Source organism: Neofelis nebulosa, chromosome 5, assembly GCF_028018385.1.
Source record: "Neofelis nebulosa isolate mNeoNeb1 chromosome 5, mNeoNeb1.pri, whole genome shotgun sequence".
NCBI lineage: Eukaryota > Metazoa > Chordata > Mammalia > Carnivora > Felidae > Neofelis > Neofelis nebulosa.
This window is the reverse complement of record NC_080786.1, coordinates 110,019,152-110,037,177: the sequence shown is the minus strand read 5'-3', so window position 1 is coordinate 110,037,177 and position 18,026 is coordinate 110,019,152. Positions and strand designations below refer to the sequence as shown.

General features: G+C 40.0%; 1 protein-coding gene across 2 annotated transcripts in view; it reads left to right on the top strand.

Moving 5' to 3' along the window:
- NFKBIZ (NFKB inhibitor zeta) overlaps positions 1-18,026 on the top strand; it is a 30,692-nt gene continuing 12,666 nt past the window's right edge. The window contains exons 1-3 of one of the 2 annotated variants that reach the window (XM_058731533.1): positions 1-1,555; positions 1,647-1,722; positions 3,501-3,570. The gene's annotated coding sequence lies outside the window, so the exon portion shown is untranslated. Of the gene's footprint in view, positions 2,150-3,500; positions 3,571-18,026 lie in introns of both variants that reach the window. The other variant, XM_058731532.1, reaches the window with a different exon arrangement.

The following is an 18,026-nucleotide window of genomic DNA, read 5'->3' as shown; positions in this document are numbered from 1 at the left end:
TATGGATTTTTATTTTGGAATGACAGCATTAATTTCTCTTAGTGGATCTCCTCATTTTCTAGAACTCGATTGATTTGATGCTATTTGTGAAAGGAAGAATCCATAATAAGGCCCTTCTATGCAAATTATATTTTTTAGAAGTTACCTTATTAAGGGTGACCTTTCATTAGCAATACAAAACAGATCTTTGGTGTTCTGGTATGATCAATTTTACCATTCTGAGCAATCACTATTTTATTAAATACCAGTTGACTAACACTTCGGGGTTTCAGGTATTAAGTTTCAGATTGATACATTGGGGTGCTTAAGAATATATGGTAAACCTTGACATATCCATGTTACATGCCAGAGGTGAGTCTGTTTCTGGGCCCTGTTAAAGGAAAAAGTTATTACTGAGAGAGGCACAGGGAAATTAACACCCCAGCCCCCAAAAAGAGTGCTCAGCATTTCCTTTGGGTTAATTCAGTTTAACAGTAGCTAGTTGCTCATGCTAGAAATTCCACTTTTTAAAAAAAATTTTTTTAATGTTTTTATTTATTTTTGAGAGAGAGACAGTGCAAGCAGGGGATGAGCAGAGACAGAGAGGGAGACACAGAATCAGAAGCAGGCTCCAGGCTCTGAGCTGTCCGCAGAGAGCCTCACACTGGCCTCCAACTAGAAATTCCACTTTAAATGTATTCATTCCCTTGTGTTAAACATTATTCTCTTCAGTTTAGGTCTAGAGTGCAGTTCTCAGTGCCCTTAGAATGCCTGACTGTTCAATGTACACTAAACACGATTTTGAAGGTGTTCTTTTTCTCTTTGAAAGTGAGACCACAGTCCCTGAGTACGAGGAGCACCTAGGAATTGTGGGAAGCTGGGGTGGTGGTGGCGGTGGAAGATAAAAGAGTTGCTGCAGGCGGAAGTTTATGGGATACAAAAGGTAGAAGGGCAGAAAGTGAACTTTCTAATCTGTGTCTTGAAAATGCAATTACATTTTAACTGTTTTAAAAAGTGTGAATTTAAGTATAATATTTTCCTTTATAATATTCTCCATCAAATGAGAAGAAGTCAGACTTCTTTGAAGAAGGGCCTTCTGTTAAAGTTTTAAGGACCTTCTGGTGTTCAGCTCCAGATACCAATTCCTATCGGAGAATCAGACATTTTCTGTCTAATTATAAAGCTGGATTGGAACTGTAACACGGCTGGGGGGAAGGGGCGGGAAGCAGTGCAGGGAGTAGTTGTTAAGTGTCCCAGAAGGAAAAGGAGTCACAGTGAAACCAAATGTCATAGGCAAAATCCTTTAAGTGTTGTGCAATAGTTCATTCTCTCTTCAACCCACTCTAACCCCCCTGCCCTGCGCCGGTGAAACTAACGCGATCTTCTAGTTAACAGACCCACTGCTTTATAGATGTCTCACATTGTCCCAGGTTGTCCTTTGTCTTTGAAGGCACGCGATCGCTCTACTACTTTTTGATTGCCATATTTTGAAAAGCTGTGTCGTAGAAAGTATCTACCTGCTCCCAACCTCTCCCCCGCATCTTGAAGCCACAAAGAGAAAGCTAAATAAGAAGAGGTGAATCAAATGAGGGGGGCAACGCTAATGCCCGGTGTGGATTCATTGAGAATTTAAAAAGGTATCCCTAAGAAAAATGTTTTGTTTTTAGATTTGCTTCTGATTCCTCCGCGGTATTCCAGTCCAGCTCTTGGAGCCGGCCCTCTCGGGGAATGTCCGGGACTCGGGTCGGTACCTTTTTGGCTTGGGAATTTCCAGTATGCAGAAAAAAATCCACAAACCTAGTCCTCGTTGCCCCCTCCCCGCCTCCTCAGCCCCTCCTCTGTGCCCACGCAACCTTTCGAACGACAGTCTGTATTCTGTATTTTAGAAAATAGGTCCTTAGCTTCCCCCGCCCCCATTTAGAGTGATGAACAGAAAGCGGACGCTATAAAGGGGGACAGGGAGAGGGGCTGGCCTCTTCTTGCCATGAGGTCAGACGCTGAGTTTTAGAGAAAAAGGCTGCTTAACTGCTGCTGCTTATCATGTAACCTCAAAAGGAAACTGATCATCTTTCTCATGCTCTCACGTACTTGGGTTATTATCGCTGATTACAGCTGGAAACAATTGATTTGCCTTTACGTATTTCTATGACTTGGCTCTTCAAACACAAAGGTATATTTTTATTATTTGATATTTGGTATGAAAAACTATCTTAAATGCTAAGCTTTTACTTTTCTTTTCCCATATTCAGATTCCTTCCTTTGAAATCAGTCTCTGATACTTGGGTGATCATACTTGTTTTGGGGCAAAATATTGGGGGGCAGGTTTTGGGGGAAAGGAAATCAAGAATGTTTCTATAGCTTGGTAATGGCCATGAATCACATCTGTTTGCCTTGAAAGCTCAGGAAGGACTAAGATGCTGGTGGAGGAGATAAATAGGATGCCTGATGGAAGCGTCATAAATCTGATGTAACAATTTATCTTTAGTCTGTGATGTTGGACTATGATACCCCAAGGCAGAAATCTCCCAGGAGGTTTGAGTGTGGATTTAGAAGTGTGTTTTCTCATTTAATGCCCTCATGAACTCTTATGTTAACCCTGTAAAATTAAAGTATTACAAGACCATTTTATGAATGAAGGAAAGCCTGAACTTTGTTGACCTGGCTGGACCCCCAGATTTATAACAATCTGTATAAAGAATTTGAAGGAATTTTGTGTGAATAAAACACATTTCTAGGTTGGGTGGATTAGAGATTCTCTCCACCGGGATTAGTGGATTAGTAAACTGGCCATCAGGTAGGTGTGTCCCAAAGTGCATGACATTTATTATGTACATTTAAGCACTTGATAATATATATTCCCCTACTTTAAATCTGCCTTCGAAAGAAATACATTATCTGGGCAGGTGAAATATATTTTGCCTGTCTCACATAGTAGGTTGTTTAGACAATAAAAGGAGAGAAACATTTGCAAGGCTTATTAACTACCCTCAGCAATCTCTGACAGAGGAGCGGATGGAGCTCACAGATCATCTAAATATGCAGATAATCCTGAATCTTTATTTGGCTTCAGGATACAATGTATGATCCACCATCCACTCTCCATTTTGCTTAGTCACAGTTGGGCAGGGTGCGGGGGAAGAACCTTGGGACCACAGAAGAGTCAGTCTGGGGTGAGTCGCACAAGAAATCAATGCATGGCACGTACAATGTCGAATGTTTCACAGCATACTATCTAGCACGGATATGGTGACCATGGTCAGCGTAATTTAGTTGCTCAGATGCAGACTATTCCTTACTGAGGAAATGGAGGCAAACTTTTCTTATTCTGTTTTGGCCTGAAAGAAATCCTGCTCTCAGAAAGCAAAAGAAACCCTCTCAGAAGTTAAAGAGCCAATGGAGAGCACTACTGAGGGGGAAGATTTTCTATTATTCTGAGACCCACAATGAATTGTTCCTGAGAAAACCATTCCCTTTGTCTTATAGCTGACTGATCTGATGGCCTCTTGATTTCTCCCCCACAGGTTAACAGGAAGATCAGGAGGCTGAACTTTGACCTTTTGGCTTTCTTGGCCTGATGATGAACGCCTGAGGGTGAGAAAGGCAGATATTCCTAAACTAGTGGGGTGTAGATGTTACCTTGGCCTTGGCTGATGTAGTTGAAAAGGGCAGTGGGACGTTTTCTAAAATTTATAAGATTCTTAGATATCTTAAATCAGTCATTTTTTGAATTTGCCTCAAAGTTACTGCGAATTTTACTTATAGGCATTTTACTGTGATTTCTTGTGAACTAAGGCTTTTTGGTGGTTTAGTACGCTTTTCACCTATTTGAATTTCCACTATTTTCTATGAGAGGAGGACACGACGCATACGTCTAATAGGGGAATTCAGCTCTCTGCTGACTGGCAGTTTCGGAGTTATGTAATCTTTAACAGGCTCAGAGAGCATTATGCCTCCTATGGTTTTGGTGAAGCCACTCATTAAAGCTAGCATATGTGGTTTCTGATTAAAGCACTTCCTGTTCCTTTAATTTGTGACTGTGAGGTAAAACACTTTCCTTCCAAATTTAGCAGATGAAAATATTTTACTGCTTCTTTGGGGGAGTTAGTAATAGGGAATTAACATTTATGAAACATTTGTGTTGGAAGTTGACCACCAAGATCTCATTTAGCCTTCATAATGGCATCTGAGGTAGACATAATTAGCTTTACTTTATAGATGAGGAAATTGAGGCTCAGAGGGATTGAGCAATTCGTTCAAGATGCCCGAGGTAGTAAGTGGGAGAGCTTGGATTTGAATCTGAGGGGGTTGTCTCTATAGCTTGCACCCTTACCACCAGGCCATTGGGATATTAGTAGAGTACAATGGGGAGAGGTCAACCTCTTTCCAGGGCTCTGATTTCCCCAGGGTCCTTCCCTTTCTCTAGCTCACACCTGGCTACCTACCTGCTGCTTCCTGTTCAGATTTAACTGATAAAGTTGCCATTGATAACCACATAAGCCTTCCTATTTTAGGAAGACCCTAAAAAAATCTTTTGTACCTGCAAGAGTAAATCTGTCTGGTAGAATCTATCTGATGAGATTGGCTGGGTTAGTGGATGAGGGAAGCCATTTTCGGACACAACACTTGTGATTACAAAGTAAAGGGAATCCTGCCCTTTGTTTACCTTGCCCCTCGAAGGGACGTTTCTTTTCTGTGCTAAAAAAGCTGAGGCTTGGAAGAACACTGCTAGTCAAAGCTCTGGTGAAGGGCCCACTGCTACTGCTTCTGGAGAGGAGCTGCAGGCACCTAACAAACCCATTTACCTGCTCTCTACCATCCCTGTTAATGCACAGTAAGTTAAGTAACTACCTGAATTACTTTATTTCAGAGTAGCCCCAAAGATAGAAATTTGCATGTTTTGTATCTGTTGGTTTTTTTAATAGTTTTGTATGATCTTTTTCTAGTTTGCATTTCCTTTAGGCCCTATAGAGTATGATTGGGGTAATTAATCTACTTAGTTAAGAAATCAAATGCTCACGGGGCACCTGGGTGGCTCAGTCGGTTGAGCGTCCGACTTCGGCTCAGGTCATGATCTCACGGTCCGTGAGTTCGAGCCCCGCGTCGGGCTCTGTGCTGACAGCTCAGAGCCTGGAGCCTGTTTCGGATTCTGTGTCTCCCTCTCTCTCTTCCCCTCCCCCGTTCATGCTCTGTCTCTCTGTGTCTCAAAAATAAATAAACGTTAAAAAAAAAAAAGGAAATAAAATGCTCTGATGAATTAAGGAAGAATTTTGATAGACATCTTGTAAAGCAGTTCTTCTCAAACTTTAATATGCGTAAGAATTATCTGAAGATCTTGTTGAACTACAGGTTCTGTGTCAGTAGGTCTAAGGCGGAGCTTATCATCTGGCATTTTTAAAACTTTTTTTTTTCAACGTTTTTTATTTATTTTTGGGACAGAGAGAGACAGAGCATGAACGGGGGAGGGGCAGAGAGAGAGGGAGACACAGAATCGGAAACAGGCTCCAGGCTCCGAGCCATCAGCCCAGAGCCCGACGCGGGGCTCGAACTCACGGACCGCGAGATCGTGACCTGGCTGAAGTCGGACGCTTAACCGACTGCGCCACCCAGGCGCCCCTCATCTGGCATTTTTAATAAGTTCCCATGTGGTAATAGTCTGCCTGAGGTCCACACTTTGAGTAGCAAAATTACAAGGCTCCTTAAATTCTATAACAAGAAAAATTATGGAATTTTTTCTTTAAAATTTATATATGTCATTTTACCATGTAGAAAAGTAAATTCTGTCATGGCTATGTAAAACAGCAGTGGTGATGCTACATTCTTTTTTTAAAAAAAATTTATTTAAATCCAAGTTAGTTAAAATATGGTGTAATAATGTTTTTAGGAGTAGAATTTAGTGATTCATCACTTAAATATAATACCCAGTGCTCATCCCAGCAAATGCCCTCCTTAATGCCCATCACCCATTTAGCCCATCCCTGCACCCAACACCCCTCTAGCAAACCTCAGTTTGTTCACTGTATTTAAGAGTATCTTATGGTTTGCCTCCCTCTCTGTCTTTAGCTTATTTTTCCTTCCCTTCCCCTATGTTCATCTGTTGTGTTTCTTAAATTCCACATATGAGTGAAATCGTGATATTTATCTTTCTCTGACTTATTTTGCTTAGCATAATACATTCTAGTTCTATCCATGTTGTTGCAAATGGAAAGATTTCATGCTTTTGGATTGCTGAGTAATATTCCATTGTATATATATCGCATCTTCTTTATCCGTTCATCAGTTGATGGGCATTTGGGTGCTATTGTTGATAGTACTGCTATAAACATTAGGGCGCATGTGCCCCTTCGAATAGGAAATGCTACATTCTAATACATGATACCAAATATCTGAATTAAACTTTTGTGAAATTTTGTTAATCATCTAAGTGTTATATCTATACAATGGCAACTTCCAGATGTTTGAAGACACTAAAAATGAATTTCTCACTTTTTGTTCAGAAGTTTAGTAGTGTGCAGACACTTTTAATATTGCTGTAAGACTTTTGGACACATTTTAGCATTGGTTAGTATGTGTGCATCCCCAGTCCTGTGATTATGTCAGTCAAATTTGCTGTTTGTCATGGTGCCCATGTTTTTCAAGTGGCTAACACTGTAAATCATGCCTTCTCAAAGAGGGTGATAGTGTTCCCAAGAGGGCAAAATTTATTCTTGGCAGAGGGAAATATCTTAGATATGATGGTGGTTTGTGGCCTTCTAAAGGACCATAATAGTACATAAACAGATATATAGTATATCTGCAGTTCTAAACTTTCATCAGAGGACAGTTAGGGATGAAATGGTTAAAAAGGCTCCATAGGGAACGGGTGTGATAATGAAAGCAAGGTTGGATACACATCTGTAAATGCTCTACATATACTTAGTCAATTGTGGTCAAAAAGGTTTTTCTCTGGCCTGTTCTCTCTTTGTGTCTTGTTTTGTGTCTGCATCATTGCCATAGATTTTTAAAGTATCTACTTCCAGAAGGGGGTGATTTCTGGTATTTCCCCCCATATTTCTCTATTTCAGGAATATTTTCTTCTATTATATCCTTAAATGTTTTTAATATTTTAAGAAATTGTCATCAGATATACATGTCATAAAATTTACCATCTTGACTATTTTGAAGTGTATAGTACAATGGCATTAGGTTAATTCACAGTGTTGTCTAACCATCACTATGATTCATCTTCAGAAATTTTTCATCTTCTTAGACTGAAAATCCACATGCACAGAACAGTACTTCCTATTCCCCTCCAAGCCTTCAGCCCTTGGCAACCACCATTCTACCTTCTATCTCTATGAAGTTGACTAAGTGCTTCATGTAGGTGGAATCATACAGTATTTGTCCTTTTGTGACTAGCTTATTTCACTTGGGATGTCTTCAAAGTCCATCCATGTTGTAGCATGTGTCAAAAATTCCTTCTTTTATAAGGCTGAATAATATTCCATTGTATGGATATACCCCATTTCGTTTATCCATCCATTCCTCAATGGTCAGTTGGCATGCGACCTTTTGGTCGTTGTGAATAATGCTGCTATGAATATGGGTGTACGAGAATCTGTGTGAGTTCCTGCTTTCAATTCTTTTGGGTGGTACCTAGATGTGGAATTGCTAGATCATATGGTAATTCTATGTTTAATATTTGAGGAACTGCTGTACCGTTTTCTATAGCACCAGGACGATTGCTTTTTCACTCATTTTGTGCAGTATTTTGCAGAGTGCAGTGAAAAGGTGTTTATACCATGAATGTATGACAGAAAATGATGTGAAGATCAGAGTAAATAATCTGCTGAATGATTCACCACCATGACTATTAAAACAAATCAGCCTCTCCTACACACTCACCCTTGCCTGTCCACGTACTATAATGTATATACTTACAAACAAGTGCTTGGCTGGGAATAACTCGTATGGGAGTCGAGGCAATGCATTTAGATTCTATATGGGTCAGATCCTTTTGAAAATGTACACCCCTTGCCATGGATTCCCACATTTAAAAGAAACCTGGAGAGACTTGTGGGATGTTCAAGGATCAGAGCTACAGAGGTGACCCACAGATGCAAATGAAGGTTGACTGAACTGAGAACACCTTGAGTATGGGAATTGTGTGCCTTCAGATTTTCACCCTCCTCTTCTTCTCCTCTACTTTCCCCTCTCACCTTTGCAATATAAGCACATGGTCACTCCACGAGTTTTGGTTCAACACAGAATGGGGGAAAAAAAAACCCAGAATGACCCAGAATGATAAAAAAGGTGAATTTTAAATTATTTTCTGATCTGTGAAATACTATTTTGAACACTGTAAGAAGTTTCTATTTCATACCTTTGTCAAGGGTAAAGGAGGTGGGTCTAATTAGGGAAGACAAAGTTTGGAAGAAATAAAAAATGATCACTGGGCAAGACTACTGAATTTACCCTCGGCATCTCTAGTATCATGATAGATGATGGAACTATCTGAAGGTGGCAGATGACGATGTATCATGGACCTTGCCAACCCTCCTGCTTTGTGCTGATGTTTCATATCTTTTAAACAGGCAATAAAAACAGTCTTGTTCATCTGTGGCATTGAACACCATCCAGCATTAAGATAAGAAAGGGGTTCTTAGACACAACACTAATGTCAAAATCTAGGGATGGTGCCAGACTCCAGCCAGACAAAGTGTTTGTAGCAAACAGGTGGGGAAATGTAGGGTGATAATAATGTTGAAGGACTTCCTCTCTCCATCTCATACCTCATTTATGTTTGTCCATTATCCAGACTTCATGGTAGTTCATTTTGGGAGGCCTCTTTTATTTATTTTTATTTTTTTTTTTTATTTTTTTTTTTTAATTTATTTTTGGGACAGAGAGAGACAGAGCATGAACGGGGGAGGGGCAGAGAGAGAGGGAGACACAGAATCGGAAACAGGCTCCAGGCTCCGAGCCATCAGCCCAGAGCCTGACGCGGGGCTCGAACTCACAGACCGTGAGATCGTGACCTGGCTGAAGTCGGACGCTTAACCGACTGCGCCACCCAGGCGCCCCGGGAGGCCTCTTTTAAAATGCAAATAGCCTTTGGGAAAGATTACTGTTTATGTCGTGGTGTGAATTAATTTTGAAATGCCTTCTTGACGTTTTACTAGAAGGGAAGGGCATGGAGACTGCCCTGCTTAGACTGCAGATATGGAGTGAGATGCAGTAGTAGGAGCAGCACAGGGAGTGGAATGTGAAGGCTAAAATCAAAGTTGATGTCTCCTGTACTCTCTTTCACCTGGCTTCCATATTTCTGTTCATGGTACTACCACTCTATCAATCTTAAGGTGTTGGAGTTACTTCTGGCTCTCTCCTATCATTGATGTGTCCAGTCTGTTGCCAACTCTATGGATTATATGTCAGAAATATTTCTCTAAACAATTCCTCACTTTCTATTCCCATAGGCACCCCTCTTGTTCTATCCTTTAGGACCCGTCAACTTGACTACTGCAGGCTGTCTGTCCTGATCACCTACGTTTCAGCTGTTGCTTTGTCCTTCCTAAAGCATGGCTTTGGTCATGCTTTTCCCAGTTCAAAAATCCTGAATGGCTCCCCATGGCTTATTACATGAACTCCAATGTTTTCAGTGGCATCAAGACTCTGTAGTCAAGTCCACACTTGACTCCATGATTCTCTTCCATATTCTCTTCAAGTTTGGCTGGTGGTCCAAAGAGGCCAGATGCTTAACAATCAAGTATTAAATGGAACTTTGAAAAATGGATAATAATTATAATTATCATCATTGAATGTATACTGCGTTCCCGTAATTGTGCTAGGCTTATCACGTACACTACCTCATTTAACCTACATACTGACCAAGTGAAGTTAATATTTCCATTTTATGGATCAGAAAACAGTTTTAGAGAGGTTCATTAAAGCTACATGATTGTTAAGTGAATGGAGCTGGGATTTGGACCCAGTTTGTTTGGCTTCAAAACTGTGCTTTTAAGCAAAGGATGAAGAAAATTAGTCAATAATTCTAGCTTGGATAAAAGTTAGGGACAAGAATTGGTGTGCTGTTTTCCAGGATTATGCCTAAGGACTGCATGTTGAGTAGCAAATGGAAGTATGATGGGATAGTGCATTAGTTTGCTAGGGCTGCCATAATACAATCCCACAAACACATATAAATTGGGATATTAGTATCGAAACCAAATTGCTAAAATCACACAAGATAATATACAATGTGTGTAAAGTATGTGACACATCCTAGACATTTTAGTTCCTTTCTCACTCCCATAGTTATTATGACCATTGAGTAAACCTCTACCTGTTTGCATGTATATGGTCGGGAGGACCGGGGTGGGATAGATTACATATTGGATCAAAACCCATCTAGTTATAACTTGTGTCTCTATAGCCTCTTCCCCCAGAGTACTTTCACATTTGTGCAGACTTGTTAGGAAGGAGCCCAATGTATTTAACTAAAATCATAATTGCAGAATTTGTAAGTCAGAAAACTATTACTATAGTAAACAGTTCCCAAAGTTGCACTAAATTGGCCACGAGGTTTAGTAAACAAGTTCTCTTGTTAGCATCTTTTCATTTTTTCTCTATTTCTAACAAGCATGCTCAAATTTCCTCTCTTAGCTTCATTCTGGATTTTACAGACTCGTCCTGTTGCCCCACAGAGTGTCTTCTTCCCATCAGCCTATATTTTCCTTTACGGTTTAAAGGTTCCATAAAATTCTAGCAAACAGGGTCTGGGGGACCAACAAAACAAAACAAAACAAAACAAAACAAAACAAAACACCCCCACCCAATCCTTTAATAAAGAGTAGAGGATAGATAGAAACCAGTCATCTGTTAGTGTCATGTGTTGTGTTCACTTTAACTCTCAGAATGCCTGACCAGTGATTCTCAACCCTTTACTCCTCCAGCACCTGGGAGATATGGTACACTCCCACTAGGAAGGTGCAGTCTGGGATCGTGTGGCCCTGGAAAACACTTCCTCAGTGATTCTGATAGTCTTTAAGGAGGAATTCCCCCTCTGTTGGGGAATTATTGCTTTATATTGCTTTACCCCGTAATTCTAGTGCCGTTTATACCACTCAGCCTACCTGAAAAAGAGAGGCTAGATTTAACAAACATCTTCACCTGTGTGAAATACAAATGATTCAGATTACTCTCTCATTGTGATTCCTTAGAAAAACGAAGGAGGGTGGACTTGGTTTAAGTGCATTTACCACGTATAGCTGTATAGATTCCTGTATCATTGTACCTATGTGGGTGCCAACAGTCCATACAAACATACGTTTGTCACTTTTCTTTATAATTTTCTCCAGGAGGAATGCTGGTTGTGGTATTCTGTTAGCGCCCACATAGGTACAATGATAAAAGGATCTTTAAGTACAGATATGGTGAGTAAAAGGAAAAGAGACCTGGCAGAAACCAAGGACACCACAAATCACCTGCCAAGAAAAACTTAAAAAAAAAAAAAAGTAGATGCAAACAGATTATCTGATAAGAGTAAGCAGATTGTGCAAATGCCTGGATTTTTAAAGAAAGTTGCAGTTTCTCATACATAAATACTGTTACAGAGAAAGGATTAGTGCTCTTGATTTGGGGAAAACACAAACAGAAGCAAAACTAAGTTTTTAGGTTATATATTTCAAGATTCTCAAATACATGTGTCTATGTGTTCATTTATCCAAATGTATTTGTTAAAGAACAACATGTTATTTTAAGATAAAAAGGCAATATACAGCAATGTATTATCAACTTAAATTCTATTGATCATAAAAATTAACCTATTTATGACTTAATTCAGTAAATATTTATTGGGCATCTAAAACGTTCTGGACTTTGTTCCAGAGTACTGGACAAAAAGACAGTCTGTGCTCTCCGGGAGCTTATGTTTTTCTGGAAAAGACAGACAACAATCAAATAGCTAGCTATATAAATATAATGGCAGGTGGTAATAATGTGCTATGAAGACCAACAAAGCAAGGCAGAGGGAGAGAGCCAGGGGTGCTACTTTAGCTAGAGAGGTCCTGGAAAACTATCTCCCAAGCAAATGTTGCAGCAAAGCACTTTGAAAACTGAGTTTTTGTCTTCTATGTTTTTTGAACTCTGAGCAAGCTCTCCCACTCCCACAGATTCACCTCTGACTATACAAAGACTCCAGATTCCTATCTCCAGCTCTGACCTTTTCTCTGAGTTCTAATTCCATGTTGCCAAGTGTATAATCAACAGATCTAAAACCAAGGTTGTCATATTCACCCTTTGCCCCTCTACCCCCACTAAAAGATTGTCTTCATTTTTCTAGAAATTTCTAGAGAAGCTAAAGATTTGACTCTTTCAGCAACTTCATTGCACTGTAGAAGAGTCCAGATAGTTTCTTGTCAAAAATTCTTCCCATCTACCCCCTCTCTCCCCAGGTCCTCATTCTCACTACCATCACATTTAAGAGCAGCTGGAAGTTTGCTTAGGAAAGCCATGATATTCATGTTTTTCCCTGCTTGGCCAAAACTGGATACTATGGCCTCCTATATCATAACTGAAGTCTTATGACTGCTTTTTACAACCTCTAAAATTCAGCTACATCAAACCTATCTGTTATGGACTGAATTGTGTCCCCCGCCTCCGCCCCAAATTTATATGTTAAAGCCCTAACCCCCAGTATCTCAGAATGTGACTCTATTTGGATACAGGGCTTTTAGAGGAGTAATTCAGTTAAAATGAGGCCATTAGGTTGTGCCCTAATCCAATCTGACTGGTGTCTCTAGTAGAAGAGGAAGAGGTGCCGGGAATGAGTGTCCAATCAAGAAAAGGCTATACATGCATCTGGTGAAAAAGGCTTCAGGAAAAAACAACCGTGCTGGCACTTTAATCTTGGACATCCAGCTTCCAGACAGTGAGAAAATAAATCTTCGTTGTTTAAGCCACCCAGTCAATAAACTGAGGCTCAGAGATTAAGGGGCAAGGCCGCACAACTGGTAAGAGCTAGAGCTGAGTCTGCAGGTCTCACACCATGACACTGTAGTGCCTGTAAGCACTGTTGCTTAAAGCAGGAGTTGGCAAACTTTCCGTAATGTGCCCAATAGTAAATGTGTTAGGTTCTGCGGACTAAGAGGCAAGGTGGAGGATATTATATAGGCACTTATATAACCATTTAAAATGTAACTATTTAGGGGTGACTGGGTGGCTCTGTCGGTTAAGTGTCCGATCCTTGATTTCGGTTCAGGCCGTGATCTCACAACTTGTGGCATCAAGCCCCACCCACGTCAGGCTCTGTGCTCACAGTGTGGAACCTGCTTGGTTCTCCCTCTCTCTTTGCCTCTCTCCTGCTCGTGTGTGGGTGCTTTCTCTCTCTCAAAAACAAATCAAACTTTAAAAAAAGCAGATATTAAAATTTTTTTTTTTTAAGTTTTATTTATTTTTGAGACAGAGAGACAGAGTGCGAGCAGGGGAGGAGCAGAGAATCTGAAGCAGGCTCCAGGCTCTCAGCCGTCAGAACAGAGCCGGATGCAGGGCTCAAAGTCACAAACTGCAAGATCATGACCTGAGCCAAAATTGGACACTTAACTGACTGAGCCACCCAGGTGCCCCATAAAAGCAGATATTTAAGACAAAAATCTAAGACTGCCATGAGCATGCCACATCTATGACCAAATCTAAGAATTCCTCTACCCTATTTAGGGAGCCATTGAAGGATCCCTAAGTAGGATCATTAGGATCAGGTTCAATTTCTTAGAATGGATCTAAGGAAGGATAAAGGAAGGATCTTTAGCATCACGTTCAGTCTCTTAGAATGGCAAGTGTCCCAGCCCTGCCTTCCTCACAAGCCTCATCTTCCTCATTAGCCGCAGTAATACCAAATTGAATGGTTTGTCACAGCTCTGACACTGCACTTCTCTGCTCCCTGTCCTTACCTGGCCAATTCATGCTCATCTTCCCCAATTTTCAGATTAATATCTACCACTCCTGGGGCCTTCCCTGACCTTCCTCCTCCCCACCCTCACTCTCACCCACAGTCTGGCTTAAGGGCCCCTTTTCTGGGTCCCCACACAGACTTCCATCAGAATTTCCATAAATTACCCATTTATGAGTCTGTCTCCTCTACATAAGCTCCCAGGACAAGTGTTCCTTGTAATAGCCAACCACCTTTTATTAATAAATATTTAATTGAATGGCACATTTTTAAGTAGTTACATTTTATTTATTTATTTTTTGAAAGAGAGAGAGAGAGAGAGAGAGAGAGAGAGAGAGAGAACTGAGCATGAGTGGGAGAGAGAGGCAAAGGGAGAGAGAATCTTAAGCAAGCTCCTGGACATGACAGCGTTACTTTGTCCATTAAAAAAAAAAAAAAAAATCTGACATATATCCAAGTCAGAATAACCACAGTTTGTCAGTCAAGTAAAATTATTGTTCCAATAAAAACAGTGACTAGTTGAACTCACAACTCAAATGGGATTGAAGTAGAACAAAAGCCAATGTATCATTGTTCAATTCATTCAATCGAATGGGCCAAGTGCTTTTCCAGATAATCATTATAGAATATTAAAACTATGTATATTTCAAGGGTCAGTATTTAATAAAATTATTAATTGTTGCTGTTTCATCTAGGATTTTCTTAAGTGAAATTTTTTTTTTTTAATCTGCGAGTGGGTGGTGGTGATGAATACAATGACCACTATTTCATTCTGTTGCTGCTGCCTTGATTTGTTGTAAGGCATCAGCAGTTTACCCACGACTGCTTTTGTACCATCAGTGCGAATGTCAATACAATTGTTCCAGGATAAATGATGTGATTCAAAAAGATTATTGTACACTTTGAATGTTTCTTATGCTTATTTTCAAGCATTCCTATAAAAGATCTTTGGTGATTAGCCAGTGCTAATACCTGATGAATGCAACCAAAATAGCAAGTCCAGAGAGTCCATAGATCTATCCATTGCTAAGGCAAAAATGCAGTATTGCAGGCAAGATCAGCTTTCATGTTTGCAGCTGAATCTTAATTTGATGAGTTGCTATATCGCTGGGAAGTACAGGGCCATGGTTTCTTTTGCTGTTTTTTCATCTAGAAGACATTTAGCAAAACAAATTCTCCCAGGCTTTATTCATTTCTCACCTATGATGTTCACTTCTTCAGTGAAGGCAGTATAAATTATTGTACTAAGATACTTCACTGACTTTTTCATCTCCAGTTTGAAAAGTTGCACCAAATGATTTTTGGCATTTGACAAGTTCATTACATCTACATTAAAAAACTGAATACCTTTTTTAAAACTTTGAATGATTGACCTCAATATGGTGTTACAACTGGGGCGCCTGGGTGGCGCAGTCGGTTAAGCGTCCGACTTCAGCCAGGTCACGATCTCACGGTCTGTGAGTTTGAGCCCCGCGTCAGGCTCTGGGCTGATGGCTCAGAGCCTGGAGCCTGCTTCCGATTCTGTGTCTCCCTCTCTCTCTGTCCCTCCCCCGTTCATGCTCTGTCTCTCTCTGTCCCAAAAATAAATAAACGTTGAAAAAAAAAAAAAAAATTAAAAAAAAAAAAAAAAAAAAATATGGTGTTACAACTTAACCGGCACCATAATACTATTAAGAAATGTTCTATCGTATAAGATACAATAAGGTGAATAGTTAACATTTATAAAGCCAAGGAAAACATCATATTTTTATTTCTTTTAATCATTTTTTAAAAATGTTTTATTATTTATTTTTGAAAGAGAGAGAGAAAGAGAGAGAGCAAGCTGGGGAGGGGCAGAGAGAGGAACACCCAGAATCTGAAGCAGGCTCCAGGCTCTGAGCTGTCAGCTCAGACCCTGAACTCATGAATTGTGAGATCATGACCTGAGCCAAAGTTGGATGCTTAACTGACTGAACCATCCAGGTCCCCCATATTTTTATTTCTTATTTATAGTTTCTTCCAGTTGCTTTAGAGATTTCTCTTTCCATGAGTCAGGGGTCTCTCTGTCATTTTCATCTTTTTTTTTTTTTTTTTTTTTTGTAGCTTTAGATGTTAGAGTATCTGAACCTTGAGGAAATGTGTCTTGTGATATCCCTTTTTATTTTATTTTTTCATTTTATTTTTTAAAAAAATTTTCATTATTGTTATTTTTTTTTAATGTTTATTTTTGAGAGAGAGAGAGTGGGGGAGGGGCAGAGAGAGAGAGAGTGGGAGATCAGGGTCTAGAGTCAAACAGATGAAGATTTTAATCTCTTCACCAATGATGAGCAGTGTGACCTTGGGCAAATTCTCAAGGCTTCATTTTTTGAATATAGTTTCTGTTGTCAGGAATCTGGGAGTGCCTTTGGGGGAGTTCTAGTTTAGGGCTGCTCCTAAAACCACAGTCAAGATGTTGGTCAGCGCAGTCATCTGAAGGCCTGATATGTTGTGGAGGCTCCCTCATATAGCTGGCCAGTTGGTGCTGGCTGTTGGCCTCAGTGGACTTTTCCAGAGAGTCCTCATAACATGGTAGCTCTCTCTCAGAGAGTTAACGTTCTATCACATTTGGTTAGAACAATGGTAGTGTCATATCATTCAACCAAATTGATAGACCAAATTGAGTTTATATTTCAACATGTAAATGAAGCAAAGTATATTCAAATTTTCTTTTTGTAGTAACATTAACAAACTACCATTCTTGACTCTGTGTGGGAGGGCATTGGGCACTGGGGGTTGTGGTCTTCTCAGACAGTATGCTTGCTTTGACATTTTATAGAAAACTTTGAATGTTTATTCTGAAACATTAGTCTTTCACTGATCATATTTATTTATGAGTTCTCCAGAGGCTATGATTTTGAGCTTAGATTTTTATATACCAAGTGAAACCAGAAATAATTTTAGGGGAGAATTAGTTTTGTAAAAAAAAAAAAAAAAAAATTGTGCATGAATTTGTTTGAATGGACATTTAAGGCCTTTATTATACATAAAATATGTTAGTAGGGTGAAAAAAATCCAAATAGATTTTATTGAGAAAGCCTAACATCTTATTTGGAGCATCCTTTAAGTGATTTTGGTTTCTGGAGGACTGCATTTACTGGAGTCTTTTATTCCCTGCAGATACAAAAGAGTTGTTTCCTTTTTATTTTTATTTTTTTTTAGAAGTTACCAAAACCAAAGACTGGGAGAAGGGAAAGGCAGCAAGTTTTGGGGACAATACAACACTTGTGAGAAACAAGTGACTATTTACTTTGAAACTCCCATCAGGGTCTTCTAACACCTATTAATACTGAGTAACAATTCAAGCTCATTGCATCCGTCTTCCCTCCTGGAACTCTAACTTTGCTTCTGCTGATTTGCTTGTGATCTGAAGCTGACATCCCTGTTCACCTGGTCATCTGGCCCCAAACCACATCCTGACTGGGGACCCCTTCACTGCTGCCCGTATCTAGCTGGTCCGGACCTGTGCATTCTGTCTGAACAGTGCTGCCCAGCCCTTTCTTTCTATTTACTTTCCTCTTCCTCATTGCCTCTGAACCAGGGTCAGCTCAGTTCAGTCCTGGATGCAGTAGTTCCTAAGGGCCTCTGGGCCCCTCAGTCTTACTGCATCTAGGCTGCTTCTAGGTTAATTTTGCCTGCCCAGATTCTTCCATGTTCACTCAGTGTTTATTAAAGACTCAGCGTCTCAGCGGGCCACTGGAGGTGCTCCACCCAAAGGCACCAAGTTACCTGTTACATTTATGTTATCACCTTTGCTTTGACTACCTTAAAAAGAGACTGTTGGCTTTTATCTGACTCTTCCTCATTTTTTTGGTCATGCTGTTCCATCTTCCTATAAATCATTTTGGTTGAAATCCCACCCATCCTTCAGGGCCTGTCTCAAATGCCCTCTCCTTTGCAAAGATTTTCCTCATGACCTTTTTTTTCTCCACCATGTTTTGTCTTTCTTTTTAGGACACTCATTGAACTTTGTATCCATCATGATGTTTAATCATAATTGGTTTCTTTTAATATAGCACGTGTGTGCCTACCTTATCATTTCTACAAGATTACAACGTACTTGAAACAAGGGACATAATCATTCATCTTTTTTTTTCCTGCAAACTCCTAG